Source organism: Diplotaxodon limnothrissa, linkage group LG19, assembly GCF_057381915.1.
Source record: "Diplotaxodon limnothrissa isolate DT_005_m linkage group LG19, D_limnothrissa_male_GT1.1, whole genome shotgun sequence".
Taxonomy (NCBI): domain Eukaryota; kingdom Metazoa; phylum Chordata; class Actinopteri; order Cichliformes; family Cichlidae; genus Diplotaxodon; species Diplotaxodon limnothrissa.
Window position 1 is genome coordinate 12,693,278 of NC_140614.1, and position 24,017 is coordinate 12,717,294.

The 24,017-nt window shown below is 43.5% G+C and overlaps 1 protein-coding gene across 1 annotated transcript in view; it reads right to left on the reverse strand.

Moving 5' to 3' along the window:
• Positions 1 to 3,472: 3,472 nt before the first annotated feature.
• scaf8 (SR-related CTD-associated factor 8) overlaps positions 3,473 to 24,017 on the reverse strand; it is a 46,964-nt gene continuing 26,419 nt past the window's right edge. The window contains exon 21 of the mRNA XM_085379259.1: positions 3,473 to 3,544. The gene's annotated coding sequence lies outside the window, so the exon portion shown is untranslated. The remainder of the gene's footprint in view (positions 3,545 to 24,017) is intronic.

Here is a 24,017-nt window from a genome sequence, read left to right on the forward strand (position 1 = left end):
CATGTTTTCCACTAAAAGGAAATTAAGGGCCACACTCGGTCAGCTTTGCTCTGGTTCAAGACCCCGTTCCAATCCAGGGAAAAACAGAATAGTAAAAACAATATGTTCCTTGTGGCGGAGGACTTCTGTGCCGCAAAAATGTGAACCACAGAAGCCAAAATATGCACACGGTGCTTCTAACCCGGCGCTATTCTTACTGATCTCGCACAAAAAGAACAGGGAACACACATGAGATCAACGCAATTATGTAAGTAAATAACTATTTCTGGATAGTCCATTAAAGAGGCAGGGGGGCTGATAGGCCTGATGAAATATAAACCGAGCACGCAGCATGTTCCCCCTGCAGAAAAATAAACACAAGGCATTTGCTGAAGTTTTTCCTCCTGGGCATGTTGGGCTCAGCATAATTCCTGGATAAAAATGACCGGAGTAAATGATTTACATTTACAGTGCAAGCACATATCCAATCTGTCTTGCTGCAAAACACTGGACAGACTCCAGCCAAAGCCATCAGACAGATAAATGAGTGACCCGGGCGGCTGTTCGAGTCAAACATTAGCCACTGTTTCATTCTCATCTGTGGCATTTAAAGGTAGGAGGACAGTAAGACTGACACCTTCCTGTGGGTGTTTCCATGACCATCCCAAAAGGCATGCCGGGCTCTTCCTCCTTTAATCCAAAACTCTGTTTGCTCTGGGCTGACCCTTCACTCCGGGGGTCCCGGGGCCCTTTTGTTGCCTCTGTATGTGGCTAGAGCCCTTCCACCCCAGCACAAACCCAAACAACAATGCAAGTGGCAGGTAATTCACATCAGTATACATCCTGTGTGTCCCACATCTCCCAGCCTATAAATGAGAAAGAAGTTCAAAAGCTATAAGCAGCCTGTGACACTGCTACAGCATGAAACAGCCACGCAGATACCTTTAGTGGGACTTTTAGATCGTGTCCAGGCACAGTTTGTGTTTATGGTGCTCCTATTTATCACCCCAAATTCTGCTTCACAGCGCACAATAAAACATAACGATTACTGCTTTTCAGGTAAGAAAGTCCAACAACATCCACAGTGAAGGCTTTAATACGTGACAGATCCACAGACGGAAGAAAGGGGAGACCGTTGTCAACATGAATAATTACACGACGGCAGAAAGCCTCAGAATAAAACAGATATCTCTATGAAATCATTCAAATTTAAAATCACTGGATAATCGGACGTGCTGCAGTTGGATTACATCGCTGCCTCAGTCACTGGTCGACTTACTGGAAATTCTTTGTTAAATTGTTAAACTTTTTCGCGCAGAGTGGGAGACGCGTTTAAGCTGAACGGCAGTCTATTAAAACAGCGTGACTGGGAATAAGTTCGTCTACAACTTACCGGCTAATGCTTCCACCCGTGAAACACATTCCCCGCAGCACTCCTGCGTCCTCCTCTCTGAAAACTCTTAATATACCAGCGCTGCATTAAAAAGTCTGCGTTTCTCGGAGCTAATTCCACGATCCCTCCGTGTCCACGCCAAACGATCCCGGGTCGGAGCGCCAAGAGACTGCGGACTCCTCGCAATGTGGGGTTAAACTCCTCCTTCCCACGGACATGGAGAGGGGGGATGGCCGAGAGCCTTGAATAGACTACAACATGGAGTACCGTGGAAGGAAATCTAACCGTGTGACGAACCAAGGTGTTTCAAACTGTGGTTCGTGGACTTTTTAGGGGTCACGAAGAAGGACTTTAGGGTCCTCAAAAATATCAGAAAAGTGTTCCTTTCCCTTTATTCAAAAGGACAGATTTTACACTTTATTCATGAGCACAGCTCAGCCTGTGAAGACAGTTAGCTTCCTGTAGTCAGACTGAAAAGAGAAAAAGACGCTGAACTTTATTTAATCTGGCTGTTCTCTGATTGTTAAATAAACTTCAATTAAAAAAACTTCTTGGGTGTCCTGGGTTAAAGCCTAAGCTTGATTTGAAGTGACTGCTAAAACCTTTTGATGGAAAGTTGGTGAAAGTAAAAGAACTGTAAAGGACCACACAGATAAAAAAAAAATCAATCAATCAAAAGACTTTAAAAAAGAAGGAAACATCGTCAGCACCAAGATTAAAATGAGTTTGGGGATGTTATGATATAATCTGTGAAAATGATCATATTTTATACTGTGTGTTTATAAGCATCTTCTTGCTTAATGCAGTATTTAATTACACATAGAAAGCTGAGAATAACGCTGATGTAAGGGGGGCCGAGGGCTCGTCGGGGCTTCAGGTGAAGAAAATGATACTGCAGTTAAACATATGCAATTATAGATTTAATGTAAATAGCTATTAAATGTGTAGACTATATTTTAAAGTTAACTTATGGGTTGTTAGTTAGTTATTATATAAGAGGAGGTATGGGAGGCAATCGGTGTGAGAATCATCCTGATATGAATCGCACTGATTGGGTCACTGACACCAAACTATTTGTTTCCATCTGCATTTATGACCACAGTCAGAACAGGCGTGAGCATTTCACTCTTTCCTCTGAACTCTTCAATCATTCTGCAAAGGTTTAAATCCAGCATTAACGAAACTTTCTTGGGGCAAGTAGTTGAGTTTAAAGCCTTTTCTCCATGACAGTCCTTCACCTGAAGCATGTCCTGCCTTGGAAAAGGTGAAGAAGGCATCTTTTACATAACAGTGACAACCCTGACTGTCACGTGGTCTGATGAACTGATAGGCAGTGTGATAGGGAACAGGTTTGTTCTCCTCAGGAACTCAGAAATCATGCGGTAGCTGCCACTGTCGCTGTTTCTCTTGGACTAAATTTAAGTCCTTTGTTCCATTTTCTTTCTACCCTTCTTTGTCGAGATGTCTCAGATTACTGATAACATGACCGTCACGGCCTTGCTTCCTTAAAACTCCCTCGCAACTGGCACAAAGCTTGAGTTTCATAACGTGGCTCTTTGGCCGGGTGTGCCAGCCCAGCCCGCCCTGTCCAGTCTCCATATCAGCCAGTTTACAGCTGTGGCCACGGTGCCTGTCGTAGAAGCAGATACAGTATTTCTACTCCTTTCATCACAGTCTGATCAGGATCTGTCATCACAACAAGCAGCCTTTCATCCCCCTTGGTTGGATGTACATAGCCTTGGGGATTTTAGCTCCAGTTAACCAAGCATGTTGTTGTGAAATCAACATATCTTAATATGCATCTGCAGGAGTGTCAAAGGATTTCAGAGACAAATTAGGTTGTTAGGGAATGTGAATCATTACAAATGGAACTTGTTGCGTTTGAACTGATTCACATCTTTTTATTGGTAATCAAACGTAGTGCAATAATCAACTGGGCAACCATTATCAGCCTTTCCAGTGACATGCTACCAATCCCAGCACACAATGTTTCCAGGGCAGAATCCTGGATACATTCGGAAGCTCCCTGTGTCATCTGGCAGCGTTCGGGAGCTCTGGTCACTCCACATCTCATTAAACGTAATTGGCTCTGACGGTCATCCTGCCGCCCATCATCCCCTCTGTGTTTGTCTGTCGGCCTGGCACAAGACGACGGTCCTGACTTTGCCACTCCTGCGAACACACCGAGGAGTGAGGACAGGGCCGGTGAAATGAAATATTGGTATTGTCAGTTTATTGCTTTAAAACACAACGGGGAGCAAAAAGCATTGAGCTCAGCCAGAAATGTGGGCTTCCACAACACACATAGTGACACACATCCACACCTCAGTCCTCCTTCCTCGCCTCTTAAATGAGGCTTCTCAACACCCCCGGTCCAGCTATTCCGACTGTCATCGCTTTGTTCTGCCATTATGGCTTCTCTAATAGGATCGTCACAGTTCGTGCATTTCTATGTGAGTGTGTGTTACTGTACGTGAGACGCAGGGAGGGGGCTGCAGATTCCCCGATAAGCGATGCTCACACCCTTCTCATAGCTGCCTTTTGTAGGCTGTGATCTGGCCATTATTACCACTATATGAGGTGCTGAGATGTGAGAGCTGGCCTGTTCAGCGTCCATGTGTAATTACCAAACTGATTTGAGATGTGAGCCCTAATGGTTTGCTGTGGCTGGAAGACATTTTTCTCATAGAGCTGTCTGAAAGGCTGGCAGGGTTAGGCAGAAGGTGCTGGGAACACGGTTTTTGTGTGCGCAGCATTCATGAACACAAAGAAGGAGATGTCATAAGGTGCATGTGAGACAAAGGGAGGGCTATAATCAGAGCCACCACTGCCACACCCTGAAACAACTCCTTACTTGTTTCTAAATATGGCAGCCAAAATGAAAGAGGCCATGGCAGCAGCTCACGCAACAGAAAAAATATGCACTTAAAGATAAGGTAGAAAAAAGCCAGGGTGTGTTGGAAAGGCTTTTAATTGAATACAACAGGGCTGATCCAAGTGATAGCTTGTACACTCCTGAGGGCCTAACTAATGAGAAATCAATGGCTTAGACAAGCAAAGTGTGTCACAGCGGCCACCCTTTTGCAGCAATGTTATTAGGGTCTTTAAAGGACAGACACAGCACTTAAAGCCCCTGATTTACATGCACTTACATTATTAAACCCTCAGTTCTTTTAGTGTAATTCTATTTTTTTTTTGAGTCGAGCATCATTTAAAATGCTTTTCAAACTGTGGACGTGCAAGATACAGTGGGGCAAAAAAGTATTTAGTCAGCCACCGATTGTGCAAGTTCCCCCACCTAAAATGCTGACAGAGGTCAGTAATTTGCACCAGAGGTACACTTCAACTGTGAGAGACAGAATGTGAAAAAAAAATCCATGAATCCACATGGTAGGATTTGTAAAGAATTTATTCGTAAATCAGGGTGGAAAATAAGTATTTGGTCAATAACAAAAATACAACTCAATACTTTGTAACATAACCTTTGTTGGCAATAACAGAGGTCAAACGTTTTCTATAGGTCTTTACCAGGTTTGCACACACAGTAGCTGGTATTTTGGCCCATTCCTCCATGCAGATCTTCTCGAGAGCAGTGATGTTTTGGGGCTGTCGCCGAGCAACACGGACTTTCAACTCCCGCCACAGATTTTCTATGGGGTTGAGGTCTGGAGACTGGCTAGGCCACTCCAGGACTTTCAAATGCTTCTTACGGAGCCACTCCTTTGTTGCCCGGGCGGTGTGTTTTGGATCATTGTCATGTTGGAAGACCCAGCCTCGTTTCATCTTCAAAGTTCTCACTGATGGAAGGAGGTTTTGGCTCAAAATCTCACGATACATGGCCCCATTCATTCTGTCCTTAACACGGATCAGTCGTCCTGTCCCCTTGGCAGAAAAACAGCCCCATAGCATCATGTTTCCACCCCCATGCTTCACAGTAGGTATGGTGTTCTTGGGATGCAACTCAGTATTCTTCTTCCTCCAAACACGACGAGTTGAGTTTATACCAAAAAGTTCTACTTTGGTTTCATCTGACCACATGACATTCTCCCAATCCTCTGCTGTATCATCCATGTGCTCTCTGGCAAACTTCAGACGGGCCTGGACATGCACTGGCTTCAGCAGCGGAACACGTCTGGCACTGCGGGATTTGATTCCCTGCCGTTGTAGTGTGTTACTGATGGTGACCTTTGTTACTTTGGTCCCAGCTCTCTGCAGGTCATTCACCAGGTCCCCCCGTGTGGTTCTGGGATCTTTGCTCACCGTTCTCATGATCATTTTGACCCCACGGGATGAGATCTTGCGTGGAGCCCCAGATCGAGGGAGATTATCAGTGGTCTTGTATGTCTTCCATTTTCTGATGATTGCTCCCACAGTTGATTTTTTCACACCAAGCTGCTTGCCTATTGTAGATTCACTCTTCCCAGTCTGGTGCAGGTCTACAATACTTTTCCTGGTGTCCTTCGAAAGCTCTTTGGTCTTGGCCATGGCGGAGTTTGGAGTCCGACTGTTTGAGGCTGTGGACAGGTGTCTTTTATACAGATGATGAGTTCAAACAGGTGCCATTCATACAGGTAACGAGTGGGGGACAGAAAAGCTTCTTACAGAAGACGTTACAGGTCTGTGAGAGCCAGAGATTTTCCTTGTTTGAGGTGACCAAATACTTATTTTCCACCCTAATTTACGAATAAATTCTTTACAAATCCTACCATGTGAATTCATGGATTTTTTTTTCACATTCTGTCTCTCACAGTTGAAGTGTACCTCTGGTGCAAATTACTGACCTCTGTCATCATTTTAAGTGGGGGAACTTGCACAATCGGTGGCTGACTAAATACTTTTTTGCCCCACTGTATGTGTCAGAGTTGAAGATGATGAATATACTGTTTTTTGGCTGATATCAGACGATATATAAAGCTGCATGGATTCAGCGGTGTGGGAAACGACATATTTGACAGACGTGTCCTCCACACGTTGCATCATGTGTTTGTCTGACTGCCTGTCTGCAGCACGATCGTTCATTACCGAGCAGTGAGGGGAGCTGGATGTGTTTGCTCATCACTTGAGTTGTAGGTGAAGAAACTATCACGAGACTCCTACAGACTGATGAGCTGAATTACTCTTTTGTTTGCCTGCTTGTGAGAAAAGATTGAGACGGCCGTGTGATAAACAGGATGGGACTGTAAGATAAGTATAGAGCTAAGTGTCGGCACCTGAAGCCAGCATAACAACAAAAAGTAATAAAATGGTTCTTGTTAACCCAGTTTTTAAAAAAAGGATCTAATCCATGTTAGTTTGCAGAATGTCATCACATACAACTTCCCTAAAACTGCCTCAGGGAAAGCATAGTTTTCTTTCTGTGGTTGATTGCCTGCCTCCATCCATCTATACTTGCACTCATTACCATCTGCAAAATGAATCATTTCAAGGTAAGTGCAGCGAAGTTGTTAAAGGATATCCACAACTCCCAGAGCTTTGAAGCAGGGATTATTAAGACAGCATTATGTTATCCATCAGTCATCATTGAAATGATTACGGATTCTGCACACATACGAAATGCATGAGAGAATCACGCGGCTGTGATTGGTTATGATACGATGTAAAAAAACAACACAATACAAAGCTACAGGTTGAAAACATATAAGACATTATGTCATTTTAAAAGCCCATAAACTGCTTCAAAAGCTTACAGCTTATTATAGCATGAAGATAACAAACCTCCTGACACTATTTCACAACTGATGTTATTCGTGCACATCACAACTCACATGACTAGTTATGGTAAATACCCACAACGGCATCAGATGAGCAGCAACAAAAATAAAACACTAAGAAAGGAATCAGCCAATCGGGAGTTTTAAAACTGTAGAACAGGAAGTGATTTGTTGTGGCCATGTCATAGTAAAACGTGCACAAACCCCTCGTCAGACTACTTGTTGATGTAACATACTGTATGTACAGTATATCCAGCGTGTGGTATAACGGGATGCGTGGCCCTGTCTCAGACCTGATGAGCATCTTAAAGCTGCTCCATAGTTTGACCGTCGAGGCTGCAGTGCTGCACAAGGAGAACTTTGTGAAATACAACATCTTCTTTATCCCTTTAAGCCTCTGTGTTTGATCTAAACTGACTTTTTTCCTGTTTACCACTTTCTCTCAGGTAACCATGCCCACCTGCACCAGCTCCAAAACATTCAGCTCTCGCTTGCTTTTACAGTCAGCAGCTCCGGAAGAAAACCATCAGACCTGAAACAAAAACATGTTTGTCGTCCAGGCTACGTCAAAGTTGGTGCATGGTGGCACCGTACCATGTCTAAGCTCATGGAGGGCATGACTGATGGAGGACAACCCGGCGCGCGGTTAGCGTGACATCAGGCCCTGGTCTAAAAATGCACCAAAGTACACACGGCTGTCCTTTTCTTTGTCTGAATGTGGGGCAGACTCGACACTGACAAAGTTAAGAGCATGTTAGTGGCTGAATATATATCCCACACGAGAGAGCAAAGAATATAAATGATTGAGGGACTTTGGAGAGATTACTTTATGAAAGACAGATCAAGACTGGACAAGCCTCATCTTTTATAGACTCAGTGAAAGAGAATAAGGAAACAGTCTGTAGCTCTGGGCTGGCGTGACAGTTTAAGCTGCTTTAAACCTCTTCACTCCTGCAGCCACAGTCCTGCAGGCCAGTGGAGGGGAATCCACAGCAAACGCAGGGACGTTTGATTGAGTTATCGCAAGCTTACACAGAGTCAAATGATCGAACACATTACAAGCCAACAAACATGCCTAAAAATCAAAAGCTTCATTCAGTAAAAAACAGTAAAGGCTGATTCCAATGAGCTAAATGCAATCATTCACTCTGAAGTGTAATGTGATTTGTATTGGGCTAAATTCAACTTGCTCAAACTCAATAAGAGCAACGAGACGAGCTGAAAACAAGCAAGACGCAAACAACATCGAGCAGAAGGTCTCAGGATGGATCTTTATCGCAGCAAATCTCACCCAAAAAATTAGTCTTTTGCTAATATATGAAGTAATTAGTGTGTTTTGAGGATGTCTGCTGCAATGTCTAAAGCATGAGAACCAAACTGTTGTTGCATCATTAGGACTGTGACTGTCCCTCTGCCGTGCCCACTAAGGTAAGGTTCCCACACCCATAACCTCCTCACTCCCTGCTGACAAATACTTTCACACCCATGTGAAGGGAAGCTGGGCGCTGTTACAGTCACCTTGTTAAAAACCTGCTCATTTCACCTCTTAATTGGAAACAGATACAGTGCTCTGGGTCTTTAGCACAATATTATTAGCTACTAGTGCGATGCACTGTAACAGAGGGCACCAAAGCTAAGGGAAGGGCAGCTGGGGGGAGGGGTCTGTCTGACATGTCGTTATTAGACAAAGCAGGACCTGGAAAGCTGATACCTTCCTCCAAACCACTTGGACTGGTTTGTTTACAGGCCTTGTGGAGGGAGACATTTAGATCATCCTTTGTGATTGTAAGATTACGTTAGCATGTTTGCGTCTTTGTTTTCAGCTTATGAGCATTCAGGGATAAACTTCAGTTAGTTCAGAGGAGAAACCTGTGAAGATAAAGTTCACTAAAAGAAGAAAAGACTGCTTTGCTTTTGCCGATCCCTCCAACGAACAAGTCACACTTTGGATTCTCTACCTTAAAATGATGTGTACAGACAAGTTCGAGGCCTGGATTTATTCTGCTGCAATGGTTAGCATTTGTAGCTAACTAGTTACCTTTATCGATAACTTTTAATGGAGTAACTTTTATCCAGTGCCAGAGAAGACTTCTTTATCTAAGTGAGTTTGTGTGGTTGCAGGTTCGTTCTGCGTTTCACAAAGCAGGATTATTTATTCAGTGGTGAATGAACTCTAAGTGACAAGTCATTAGCCAATGAATGTGCGGTTTCACGGCCAAACAGGTGGTGAAGGTGGAAATGTTTATCTGGACTACAGGAAACAGGACCAATGGCTGAAGTCATGGTAGCTTCATCCATCTTTTATGCCATGTATGCTAAGGACTTCAAATACACCCAGGATAATCCTCCACTCGGACTTTTAATTGTCCAAAATGGAATCAGTTTTGTATTCACTGTGATCCAAAATGAGCAAAGTGTTTCCTGAGGATCATTTTTCCATATATTTAGGATCTGCAGCTTTTGTCTCCTGAGTTGTCATTAAAAAGTTTCATCAGGTTGACCTTCACTTTTATACACTATCATCACCATAGATTCTTAGCATTCATCCCGTCGGGATGCGTCAGCAGCACCATCAAACTGGGGACTGTAATCAAAGTATTAATCTTACACTGAAGATGGTACAGTTTGTCTGTGAGACCGGGATAATAAAGATCATTCTAGAACGTCTTACAGCATTATTCTCTTAGTCTTTCCAGGTGGAAATGTTTATTTATAGTGAGGCCAACCACTGTTCTGACTTGCAGGAGCTTCGTGAACAAAAAAGCACTCAGGACGTTTCTGTTTTGTAGCTGGAGGTCTCCCCAAGTGCTGCGGTGTGCAGACCTGGCCGTGTCCAGCTTGTAAAGCATTGTGGATGAGAATGTCAGGTCAGTTATGTGAGCCATTTGGGAGAAGGAGGCGAAATTCTCAAAGGTGAGTGGTAATTATGTAATGACATCGAGCTACCTAAAGTTCATCCGTGGGCTGTTAATATTAGGGTCATAGGAGCGTCGAAGGACTGTAGAGACGAGCAGTAATAGTTTGGTAGGTGATCTTATGACATAAATCTATTTTAAATCATTTTCCAATGTCAGGCGAACCACTCATACAGATTAAATAACCGACAACTGACAGCCAGAGCTACAGTGGAGAAGGAGGGGCTGGTGTGATTTTGTCACTACATTTCTACAGCGTGTTCAGGTGCAGAGTGTTTGCGTGCAGTGCCATGCTCTACACTTTGTTTAGCAGCTGCGAACAAACCGAGAAGCCAGTCGTTAGAGTATCTGATCGATTAACTTCCTGACATTTGGCTAAATAAACCTGATAAAAATGACTAGCAGGCAGTTTTCGCCTCCAGGTGTGACTTCCAATAAAGGAGTCACATCTCTGCCTGTTGGTGTTTGCCCTAAGTGAGCACGCCCAGAACTCAACACTACAATCAAGCGCTTCTTGCTGTCCCTCTGACATTTGTGGTCTCCGTAGCAGCTCTCTGTGTGTTTACCTATTAGCCTATTTACCTAATAATAGCTAATGGATGTGTGTATGTGTGCATCACTTTTCATTTGGGCTGTGAAATCAGATTAGTTCTCCTGTGTGCTGTGTTGCGTGTGCACACTCACATGTTTGATTTGAGCACAGTGTGTGTATGACGTGCACGAGAAAATCCTCCATGCTCCACAGAAACGCTTCTAGCTGGCTCCGCTTGTTCTTGTGTGCTGTTAAAAATACTAAAGCACATCTAAGTGGATAATGAAGCGGATATCTGCAGGAGGGAAACGCTCCAGGTCTTAGGGAATACGCAGGACACCCCAGACAGGTTTAGTGCTGTTGAATCACGAGGTCATGGGAACCATTTGGTTTAATTCTTGTTTTCAGTCATATTTAGTTATTTAAATCATTTTTAGGTGCGTTTATGAGAGCATTATCATCTTAGCGAAGTTGCCCACATGCAACACTAAGGTTGGGATTATACTTGCATGTGAACAGACTTCTTTGTGGCCCCATAACTCAACGAGGCCTTGAAAGATAAAAGCTACTGCTTTGTCAACTATTAAGTTCAAGTGTAATTAGGTTCATATACTCGGACCGGTGTGAAACGTGGGAGAGAAGAAGCAAGGCAGATTTATGTGGGCTCAACTTCTCCCAAGGTTCTTTGCACGTTGGTCCAGCAGCGTCATTAGAAATCTATTAAAACCAGCTTCTCTTTGCTAGAGTTTGGTTTGCTTTTGTTCTCCAATAATCAAAAATAAGATCATTATGAAGCACGTGGATCTATGGCAGTGCAGCTGGTAAACTACTACTTAACAAGTTAGCTTGTTGCAAGTACTCATTAGTGACAGGGTCATTTCAGCAATCGGGTTTTGGGAGAGTTGAGTCGATTTGTGACGGTGTACTCCGATCCTGCCTTCAAACACGTGTAATGAAAGTATCGAGGCGTGGCTATATATAAACTGTGCTTACATCAGCTATACTGTATCAGCTGGGCAGAAAATTTATGAATCCATATCTGATAAAGTATAAACCACGACACAGCTCACCCACACATGAAACACTAACTGGCTCAGAGTAGGGCTGGGCGATATGACCCAAAATTCATATCTCGATATTTTTTAGCTGGATGGCGATATAAGATATATATCTCGATTTTTTTTTTTAAGCCATAAAGTAAGAACAAAAAGAGAGTTCTTAGTCAAAGCTGTGTCCCAGATGTCACACAGGCACTTTTATTAACATACAGCACAGATGTACATGAAAAATTACTCAAAATTAAATTATGAGAATTCATTAAATAATAATGCTCCATAAATAAAAGAAAACAAGGTTGTTTTTGTGCTAAACAAAGAGCTCACAATTGTGCAGTCAAAATGTAAACTAAAAGACGCTGAGCGTAATAACAAAGACAGATTTCACAGCTGCTCTGTTCCCAAGTTTTACTGTGTGACTGATAGCCTGGAGTTTGAAATCCGCTTCATAACCACCTCTCTTACAGGTGCCATTTATGGTCCTTATACACACACAATACGGTAATATTACGTTGATGCACAGTACGTATCACTCCGCGAAGCTCCTCGGTAGCCGTAATGCGCCGACAATCTATCAAGCGGTGCAGCTCCGTAGCTTACCAAAGTCGTACTAAAACATTTTTGACAGATTGCTGAGCGCCGTGTACCACATAAAATCGGTTCGCGGCCATCAAGCACAACCAGAATTCATACATAAGGCGCGCTATCAACTTTTGAGAGAATGAAAGGATTTTAGGGTTAGCGCTGTTAGCTCGTTAGCATGTTTAGCTCGTTAGCACGTTGACGCCGTCCAGCCCCACGCATGGGGCGATGCGCAGTAACTCGTTAACGGAGATTTGCCGTGTCCGTCTTGTCGCTGCCTGCACGTGAAGCGATGGGGGAGGAGGGGGAGTTGTCTTCAGTGAAGGCGAGGCGGAGTAACGTTGCGTAGAGACAAAAGTGGACGAAAGAGAGGCAAACTTGCGGCTCCACAACTATAATTATAACGTAACATAGACTATATCGATATAAAGGATATTGTCACATCTTATATCTCGTATAAAAATATATCGATATGTTTTAAAAACTCGATATATCGCCCAGCTCTAGCTCAGAGGTCACTTTGCTGATGTTTCTGACTATGTTAATTATGATGATGGAAACTAAAGTCCTCCCATAAGTAATGTTTCTGTTATTTTGGCCAGCCTTACTTGCTCAATATGACTTCATAAGGATAGGAAACCTTTACACGGTACATGTGATACCCAGTTCCCCTCTTTTCTCTGTGCAGTTAAGGTTTTGCCACCCCCCAAACCAACAGCCAGACCTCACTGACACTTATTCTTCCTAACAGAGAAACTCTTTGAGACAAGTGCAAGTTTCACGTTTCTCATTTTCTCCCACACAACAACACAGAATGTGTGTGTGTGTGTGTGGGGGTTGGCAGTAGTGTACGCTGTCTGTTTACTCATTAGAAACAAATCCCTCTGTTACCCTGTCAAACATGGTGACCCTCCTCTGCCGACTCCCACTGACGCGTTTGTTCCTGTTCTCGTCTTCGTTTCCACGTTCAGTTTTCTGCTGAGTTTAAATTCGTTTCATGAGTTATCTTTGTGACTCAAGCTGCATAAAAGCCTCATCGGATGTTGTGCCGGACTGCATTATGCTGCACAGACACTTCCTGTTTTGTCTATTGTCTGATTTTTATTTTGTTTTTTTACATGTGCTGTGCTGAAACATTGGAAATGGAATAGAAACCCCCTTTAGATTAAAGAATCAGACATTTTAACATAGAAAAGGTTTTATTGTTTCGACTCAAAAGCCTGTAAACTCCCACAGACGAAACAAAATCTAAAAATCTGATGCACATCTTCACATGTATTCACGTAGTCAGGGTATAGCATAGTAACTAAATGCAAATTAGTCAGAAAAAGCAAAGCAAATGGAAACATTTTTACTTTATATTGACTATGTAAGGTTTTTGTAATGCCACGGTCGTCTTTAAAACGCTCAAGCAATCAAGAGAGCGATCAAGCAGGGATTCATGTGCCTTCTTTGCTTTAAGTGTTGCCTTCCTCTGTTTGGTGGAGGTTAGAGCTATAGCCTGAAAGGTAGCTTTCATATATTTCACTTTTTCTTAATACTTAATATTCATTAAACCCCTTCAGTCAAGATAACACAGTAAACTACAATGTTTTGAAAGCAAATACAGCAGTTATTATAAAATTAAAGGACAGCCTTTGAGTATTAATTGTGATATTACTTTTTTATAGCATTGATATTTCTACACATCTAATCAGCCAATCACGTAGCAGAAACTCATTGACTTTAGGCATGTAGACATGGTTACATCAGCCTGCTGAAGTTCAGACTGAATGAATGCACGTGGCGCAGACGGGCGGTCTGAGTATTTTACAAACTGCTGATCTACTGGGATTTTCCTAAACAACCATCTCTGTTTACAGAGGACAGTCTGAAAAAGACAAACATGAGGTCATGTGGTACGAGGTCTTCAAGATAAGATGAGGCTTGATTGTTATTATTACAGAGCTTGGCCTTGTGAGGAGAAGGATTTTAAATGTGAACCTGAATTTAACAGTGAGCCAATAAAGAGACATTAATATGGGAGAAAAGTGATAAATGCACAAAGTAGTTTTTCAGCATCATTCTGAGAGGCGGTCAAAAAACGACTCCAAGGCCCGCCGCAGAGTTTTTGGAGGGAAAGGTAATGTCATCTGGTTGGATTGTGTATTTCTGAGGGTTTTAGAGCCGAGAACAACAACCTCAGTTTGATCTGAATTTAGAAGCAGGAAATCTCTTTATTGTATCATCTGGCTTCGTGGATAAATAAAGATGGATATCATCTGCATAATAATGAAAATGTATGCAGTGTTCTCTAGTAATACTAGCTAAGGGAAGCATGTATGTAAGTTTGCCATGTCCATCCCTTCATATGTATGGTCATAAAAGGACACACACCAGGTATCCAGCAAGATAACGTCACAAAACTCAAATAATCTCAAACCGGTTTCTTGAAAATGACACCGAGTCCTCAAACGGCCTCCACAGTAACCAGATCTCAATCCAGCGGAGCCCCTTTGGATGTGGTGGAACGGGAGATTCACATCTTGGACGTAACCAACAAATTCTCAGGAATCGTTTGTGTTCATTAGGGACACCTAGAAAGGTGTCCCTAATGAAGTGGCCAGAGTGTGTATATATCAGTTTTTGTTGTTGTTTCTACAAATATTTGGTTAATGCCAGCATTTTCTTTCTAAAAGCCAGCCTTCTACCTGTTCTGTTTTTCCAGTTCAGATCTACTAAGAATATGAAATCATTTTAAAATCTGTGTTTATATTTAAACCGGTCCAAAAACCAGCCAACTGCTATTTTTTCCACTAAAAGCCTGACTTTGTTTGAGATCAGTTTCCTTAGTTTGCTCTTCAGCCTCACTCACACAATGCACAGCTTTACAAACTATATTTTAAGCGAGTTTTATGATCTGGGTAGCATCTCCCACTGAGAGGCTCCGTTACCAAGAAATCTGACCAGACTGTGACACGCTTCACTGGGGAGAATGGAGAGTGGAGCACAAAGATGGAGCTGCAGAGAAGTAAAATGAGACACGACTGGCCAAAGGAGTAAAAAAAAGGATAAGGGGAGGCAGCAGAGCACAATAATAATGAAGGTATGGAGGGAGACGCTCAACCACACAGAATGAGACGGCAGGCTGTGAGCAGTGCAGCATCAGTGCGCTTCTGCTCATCACTCATTTATCATTTCATTTGCAGAGGCTGTGGTGCAAAGTATGTCGTTTTTATGAGTATCACCTAAGAGGAGGGCACATCTCCGAGTCTCCGAGTTGAAGAGTGAATGATGAAAATGGTTAAAATGCAGAGATGCAAATAAACTCAAAGGATTTTCAGCCACACAGCTTTTATTGAATAAAAATGGCAGCTTGGTTTCTGCCTGCGCAGCCGCCTGCTTAGAAATGACTACATGTCTATTTGAGAGAGAAAGGAAGAAATAAACTGGGAGTGCGCTTCCTCTAAAGCTTCTATAGGTAACAGACCACTCAACCCTGCACACACACACTGGTGTGTCTCTGCAGGAGTCGGCCATCACAGATGTTCTCAGTCCATCCCTCCACCCATGGGAGAGGCTGGCGCTCCAGAGAGACACAAAATCTGTTCTTTAACTCTTTAACAGGCCAGTGGATCGATAGCTGCACACACGAGAACTTCTAACCATCAAAAACGCTTGAAAACAAGCAACAACAAAGGGAGGGGTTCATGAATATTTAAGCCACCTTTGCAGGTAGCTGTGTGTTTATTATTCTGTGTGCAAGTTCTTGAGAGAAAGTGCCAGAAATCGTGAGCTTTAGCTTGTCTGCAGCATGTGTGTGACAGCCTGGAGACCCCTGATGCCTGCTGGTCATTAATAAACATGATGATGAATGTTTAATCCCCATCAGCGGGGCGGCATAGGAACCGTCACGGGCGATATCGACAGAGCCGCACACACGCCCACAGACTCGGCAGATTGGACAAACGGCAGGAGGGAAGTTTGAGGCGCTGAACACGGGGTTAACCACTCAGGACTCAGGATCTACTTTTCTGTGTTTGGAGAATTTCCTCTTCAGTATTTTTTTATGCATATTAACAAAAAACAAAGGAATGATTGACGGCAAACTCTGATTTCCATGTTTTTCCTCTGTAGTTGCTGCTTATCCATCTAAAAGGTTTCAGAGACATGTGGCGTAAACATGTCTGACTCCTCTTCAATATAATGGAACTAAGTGGCACTATGCCTATGAAAAAAATATATCGGAATAAAGGAAGTAACAACATCTGTTTCCAGAAATCTTGTTGTGAGCAGTTTCTTCTCCTTATGAAACTACACCTGCCAATTGCACCACCGTGCCAAAGGGAGCATGCATTTATCTGCGATGAGATGCTTGTGGTGGGACAGCGAGACAGAACGTCAGCACTGATGGTGACCGCCCTCATGTTAGCTGGCCACACCCCAACCTTTGGAGGGGAGTGAGTTGCATAGAAACAGATGACCACATGAGTTGTAGAGAGAGACATAACCAGATAGTGTTTCAAATGCATTTTTTGCACTTTGAGCAACACAGTAGCTCCAAACCTGGGTAATTCTCACCAGACCAATGTAGATGGATGAATAGCACCACACCCTGAGGAAACACGCGCACATTTTGATCTTGGGTTTAACTGAGAAGTATGAACAATCCATAAAAAATAAAACATTTTTTAAAAAAACCCCACAAAAAAAACATTTGCTTCTAAGGAGCTAAACTGAGAAGAATTCTCTTGATAACGCAAAGTGTCCCATATCTGAACTTTTTTAGTTTTTCAAAAGACGTGCAAAGGTTTAACGCATCAGGAGATTCTAGCTTCTAATATGATCCCATAAACAACAACACGTGACATCTTACACCCGGGGTCTCAAACTCAAATGAGCCTGGGGCCCCTTCTGGCACCGTCATCTCACTGGAGGGCCACTTTAGTGTTCAAGTAGTACAAGAAAACAAACAAGAAAACACCCACTAATATTTCCTAAAATGTAGTGTTTTCTTTGTTCTATTTAATTTCAAATAATGTTTAACAAGAAAAAACTGCAAACATGAACGCAATTTTTTCTCACTCTTGACTACCTGAAGCCTTTCATTGAACTACCAAATAAACAGCTCTTTCTGGCCAGACACGTGGCAGCACTTTTGCTATAATTTTGTTTGTATTTAACAAATATGCAGGCGTAAGTATGGAAGCCCGTTTCCGCCACTAAAAAAAGGATCCATAACTCAAAATTTCGAGTTATTTTCTCAAAATTTCGACATATTAACTCGAAATTTCGATTTATTAACTCAAAATTTTGAGAAAAGTAACTCGAATTTTCGAGTTAGCGCTGCCAATCAGTAATCTACGTGAATGACGTCATTTCCTCGTTACCCGGAAGCTGAAGCCCTCAGCTACAAATGCTACAGCTAAGCTACCAGTATTACATCCAGTCGTGAATGCACAGATTGCTTTGTGTTTTCAGCCTGGCTTCACAAATGATGAAATCCTTGCGTTATTAGCTGAATCACATGGTGTTACTATCAGCAAACGTACTCGCGAAAGCGCCAATTTGTTGGGATCCGTTTTTGAGTGCGCGTTCCTCTGCGCCATATGCTTCCGAGTAACAAGAAAGCGACCTCATTCACGTATATTTTTGATTGGCAGAGCTAACTCGAAATTTTGAGTTATATTTCTCGAAATTTCGAGTTATGGATACTAGCTTTTTTGTTTTTATTTAGTGGCGGAAACGGGCTTCCATACATAAGCGTACACATTAGTTTTTGAGTCAAGTGAAAATTGTTTTCTTTCCAAATAAATCTCTCACTGAACTAACACAGCCTTCAACATGTTTGCACTCTGTTACCTCGGACAGGTCCGCGGCTCCGCGGTAAGGAGACCTCCGGCTAATACTTCGGGTTCCGTGTCGGGCTCGTAGCCGGGAACTCACTTTACTGTCTGGGTCAACTTTGCTAGCGAGAGGCAGAAAGAAGCGTTGAAAGGCTGCTCCAGCAGAACTTTATTGTTTTGGAGAAAAACACGAACACAGTGTACAGTCGAGTCTTAATAGCTTACTTCCAACTGGGCTGTCAGGCTCTCTGTTTGGCTGCAGTGGTTATTATTATATTTACATGCTTCCAGCTCCCGTTTCTGCTCGGTAGCAACTCCTCGCGCTCACACACGGAGGGGCGCACGTTCTCCCTGCAGCGAGGACTACACCGCCCATGGGGCTACAGTCTTAAAGGGCCATGTCTGTAACACGCTGGTCATATTGCCTTCTAATTAAATCATTTTTCGAATAATAATTTTTAAAACTATTTCTTCATATCAACATCCGGGCTGCAAGTAGAGGTGACGTGGGCCGCGTGTCATTATTCAGGAAGAAAACGAGTGAAAAGTCCACCCTGTGATTCTGTAGCCTGCAGAATCTCTCTCAGCTGCAATAACTTGAAGTCATGGTTCTCACTCCACGAGCCGGTGTCCACCAGGCTTTAGCTGTCAGACGGATTTCTTCACATTTGACTCTGGAGTACTTTGGTATCCAGAGGAGTTTGTGGTCAACCCAACAAACTGCTGGGTGCCCAGATCATCAGCCCTCCACCACCGTGCTGACAGCCGGTCTGAGGTGTTTGTGCTGATGTGCTGAGTTTGGTTTTGTGCTTCATGGACGAGCGTCTCCACTTCGCTCTCGTCTGTCCAAAGGACATTGCTCCAGAGGTCTTTTGGTTTCTTAAGATGTAATTTTGCAAACCTAAGCCATGCTGCCGTGTTCTTTATTGAGCCCTTATAAACAAGCCAAACATGTTCAGTCCTTTCTTAATCATATTATTAACTTGAACCTTTAACATGCTATCTGAGGCCTGTAAAGTCTGAAATGGAGCTCTTGGGATGCATTTCCCCAGCTTTTTTAATGTTTACACTTGTGAATAATCTTTCTCACTGTGGAATGATGAACTTTAAATTGTTTTGGAAATGGTTTCACATGCCTTGAGAATTGATGGGAAGGTCCTCTAAGATCATTGCTGATGTCTTTCCTCCTTTGGCACTGAGCTAACACACAGCTCAGAGGTGCTCACACCGATGCAGCACCCTCGCAACTCCCATGGAAGCAGTAAAGGTGTGCTTTATGATGTCGTCAAGGACAAAACCTTAGAATTAAAAAGATGATGTACTTTCTTCTCTTTTTTCTGTCGTACGTGAACAGGAACAAAGAAAATGAACATCTGAATAAACCGAAAGAACTGATCACAAATGCTTGTATCGATTTCACGAAAATGTTATTTGCTGTATTTATTATTGTGAAATCAGACTGCAGCATATTCCATGATACCTTGTTTTTTAATTCAGATATTTGCTGCTGAGGTGGTAGGGATTTCTACATGAATGGTCTATTGCTAGAATACTTCACACACCTGGAAAAATGTTCAAAAGTACAACAAGTTGGCTTTCTTTGATAAAAACAAGAATAAATACAAGAATTTGATATTTTAAAGAATATAAATAATAAGGTACAACTGCAGCAGGCCTTTGACTTTGACATTATAAAGTAATAGATTTATGACTGTGTGGTATTCTGTGGGGGATTTGGAAAGAAGACAAAGAAGGTGCTATTCCTGATCCCAGAGCTGTTTCAGGAGCTTTGACTTTATGTTGAATTTGAAATATACTGATCCTAGCGCTACTTTCAGCCTTCAAACTCTCCATCAGGTCTACACGTTCTAACATCTACGAGTGCTGCAGTCTGTCCATGAAACACATTACCAGGTTTGATCACATGCCACGCACCACCACCATCACCCCTCGCTCCGGCCTCATTCTGGTGAGTCTGGAATTTCCTCTTTTTTTATACTTGACACCGTCTGCTCCGTCTCTTGTGCACACTTGTGAGTGACGCCTCCGACTCTCAGGAGGGAATCTGCTTCTCACCAAACAAACAGGCAGACAATGAGGAGGCCTTCAGGGCTAATTACCAGCTAGCTGCTGCTTGGAAACGGCAAGGAGGGGTGGTTAAAAAGAGTGGGGGTTAAAAGGGCCCGGGGTGGGGAACAAACAGCGACTGTTTATTCATGTGTGGGCAGGTAGACGCACACTCACTATCCTCCTTAACGGAAACAATGAAGCTTGTTTTGGCGGTTTAAGAAGCAGGTGTCACATCTGCAGGAAGAAGCTGAGTCAGCCTTTAATAAGCAGCTTTTATAAGGTCGTCTTTCTCAAATGATGACAGACCCGTGAATGGAGGCAACACCCGGCGCATGAGAGTAAAACAAATACAGAAGGCCTGCAGTGTGTTAAGGCTGCACGAATGTGTGTGTCACACACCTCGTGTCGCTGCAGACGAGTGCAGAAAAACGAGAGGCGGCTTCATAATGAGAAAACCGATCTGGGATTTGGTTAAAGAGTGCGTACGACATTTTAACGGGCTCACCCTCGTGTGTGCACCACTAATGTCAGAGTGATGGGGGCTGCATCCAGTACCTGCCTGTCTTTCCTGATACACATCTCCCAGTTTCCCCCATTCTCAGGCACAATGTGCTGCGCTGTCAAACAGCCCGCTCCCTGCTTGCTCAGCATCTTCCGCCTCATCCCTATTGCATACTCCCCAAGCACACATATATGCATATTCGTTGTCTGTGTTAGCAGATTTAATAAGCTCCCCATCACCCAGCACAACACTGTGCCTGCTGTGAGCCATGGTTGGACAAAAAACAAAACAGAGAGGGGGAATCAGGTGTTTGTGGATTGTAATTGCCTCCATGACAACTCTCATTTTCCTATAGTCCTCCTTCTGTTCCCAACAGTGGCGCCCTTTAACATCCCCTGCCCCGATGACCCCACGTTCACCCTTCGAGAAATGCAGAGACAGCTGAAGACGAGAAGTAGAAGCACCAGCAGAGCTCGTGTAATCGCTTCAAGGCAGCCACTTTTAGCAGATACATGATCTGTTTACATGCACCTATGTTTACTGATATTTGTGTGTTTTGAAGTGAGGGTACGGGCAGGAAAGATAGGACCGCTGACAGCGTGCACGGAGGTAAGAGCTGCTCGCATCCTAAACGGCGAGGCCCGTGTCTCTGCCCCGGTGTGTTTGCACCAAGTCGTCACACTGACAGCTCCAGCACGCACACACACAGACACATACAAAGGATGTGAGTATAGAAAGGTCTTCAGTGACGAGCGTTTAACCCCCCCCCCCCCCCATCACACACACCTCTTCAGTATGCAAATACACACTGACTTGGCGCAAACAGGCGCTCTCTCCTCCTCTCAGCAGTCTTGGGGGGAAAAAACAGACTGCTTGCCATCAAATTTCTGTTCATCTCGAGAGAATGACACAAAAAAGTCTCATCAAAAAATGAGACAAAATGTTCCGTGAGAGGGAATCATCAGCCTTATCTAAATGTGATACATCTGAATTTACTGAATATCTTTTATTTCCAGGCTGTCTCAGTCCAGGTGAGGCTGATGGGTACAATTGCACAGACGTTTCTATCACGACGCGAGCTGTCAGCATCAAATGTGTCCGAGTAAACAGCACGAACACATAACCGTTCATCCAATTTGCAAAGTACTGACGTGCAGTCACCCGAGGCCGTGTTTTGTCTCTCTCATGATGAATTCCATCACAGCCTCGGCGTCGTACTTTCAACTTTTCCTTCTTTAAAAGCTATAAAACACAAACCACCTCCCCTGTGGCTCTGCACATTAAAATTCATGCTTAAAAGAACAGAAAGCTAAAACCCGAAGAGCTTTGCTTATACCTGTATGCTGCAAGTACAGGCACTGCTGATGTGGCCTTGAGCGAATCTCCTCACCAACATCCAGCTCCGGTGCTGCTCTAACTGCACGCACACTTCCTGTGGCACAGTGGGACAGCTGTATGACCTTGCTCTTTTGCAGCGAGCCCAAGTTCCTGGGTGAGGAGAACTTTGGACGCCTCCCAGTCTAGGAGTGTCTGCTGGCCCTGATAACGGGAAGCCGGGCGGGCAGTGGCTTCTTGAAAGCAGAGGAAAAGTTATGCGCACTCCCACAGAGCTGAGTAATTACTGTGGCTGCAGACTGTGAGCTGAGATAGGGGATTCCTCTCCTGCATAACTAGGTGGATGGGAGATAGATGGCTCTGTCTCTTGCTCTGACTCCATCTCTGGTGCTCATGAATTTGTGCGAGTGGTCACACCAGCAGAGACGCTCTGGCTCTCTGCATCTGGCACAGGCTGCACAGTGAGTGAATATGATATCTGGGTATCTGGCCATGGCAGATAAAGGCTCATTTTAGTCTGGAGGCTTTAGGAGGCCTAATCAATAGCTTTAATCAATTAAGAATGCAGCAACTGGGAAGCTGCAGAAATCAGCCAAGTCTCACACTAAAAAGACCTCATTCCATTTATCACAACACGTCTGTATTGATCCCAAAAAGGTATGGAATGAGTTCATTTCAAGGACCTGGCACAATGAAGGTCCCGTATGGATCAGTGGTTTCCTTCGCCCGTATCCTTACATCAAGGTTACTGTTGTTTCAAAGGAGGGGGATTTATGTAGAGATATTTTGCCACGGTGCTGTTGAGATGGTGAAGAACAGAAGGTAAGAGAGGTGAGCACTGCAGATTTTGAGCCGTCACACTCAAAGAATCCGGTCTGCACTGAGCACAGTAAGGCCGGCGCACTGACAAGTGCTGCAGCACCACACTGACCCCAAATGGCCAGACGGAGTAATGGCACTGCTATAATACTAAGGCAGCAGGAGCACCATAGCGGTTGTGAAAATGGACCTCCAGTGTATCGCGTAATTGCTGAGAAATCCTCTTTATAGAACAAATTAGGGCTTGAAGTTTAGCCATTATTAGGGTAGGAAATGTTTATGATTCTCCCACAACACAGTAAAAAGCCTTTTACAAGCCAAAAGCTAGCACTGTGTCTAATTAACTTCCTCACAGCAGGGAACTTCTGTGTATCTGACCTGCAGTCAAAACCACACATTAGCGCTTCTGCCAGGGTACAAACTGGAAATGTACCATTATTCCATGCCATTACAGTTTAGTATTTAAACTTTTCCATCTGCTGCCCTCAGGGAGAAGGTACAGGTCTATACAGGCCAGAACATCCAGACTGGCCAACAGCCTGTATCCACAGGCTGTGAGGCTCCTGAACTCTCTGCCCCCCTCTCACGGACAATAACCATATCCAACTTCTTAATAGCAATGAACTGGTCTGCATTGGTGCATCATATCTTTATTCTCTTCCCCCTCCTGCCCCCCCCCTCTTTCTTAAATAGATAACTATCATATCTGATATCATATCTCACAGTACAATAATATTGAATGGGTTGCATTGTTGTATTTTGTCATGTTTCTCAGGTCTTTGTCTGAATTTCTACGAACATTATTGCTAAGGATTGTCTTATTGCATTGGAGTCACACTGGGTTAAATATGTACACTTGGGTTTTAAGGGGTATTTATTATTTTCTTCTTTTTTTTGGGTTGTATGGAAGCCCCAAACGCAATTTCATTGTTCTTGACAATGACAATAAATAAATAAATACTAAATACAGTTTTGGTGCCCATGCTGGGCTAAAAGGTAAAGGTCAGGCAAAGAATTTATATGCAGTATGAAGTGCGCATGGGTTGGCACAGTAAACGGCATTAGACTCAGATCGGAGGCAGGTGGGACAGCGTGCAGAGAAAGGAAACCTCACATAGGCTAGTATCCTAAATCATACCCGGGACCTATTTGAAAGCTGCAGTTCCTAAATAAATCACACTACAGTTGTGGCATGCCCTTTACCCAGCCATAGACATGTAACTGAAGCTGCTTGACCTCCGTCCAGCGAATATTTATTTTTATTGTTGTGAATGGAAGACCTAGCCAACTGTTGTGCAC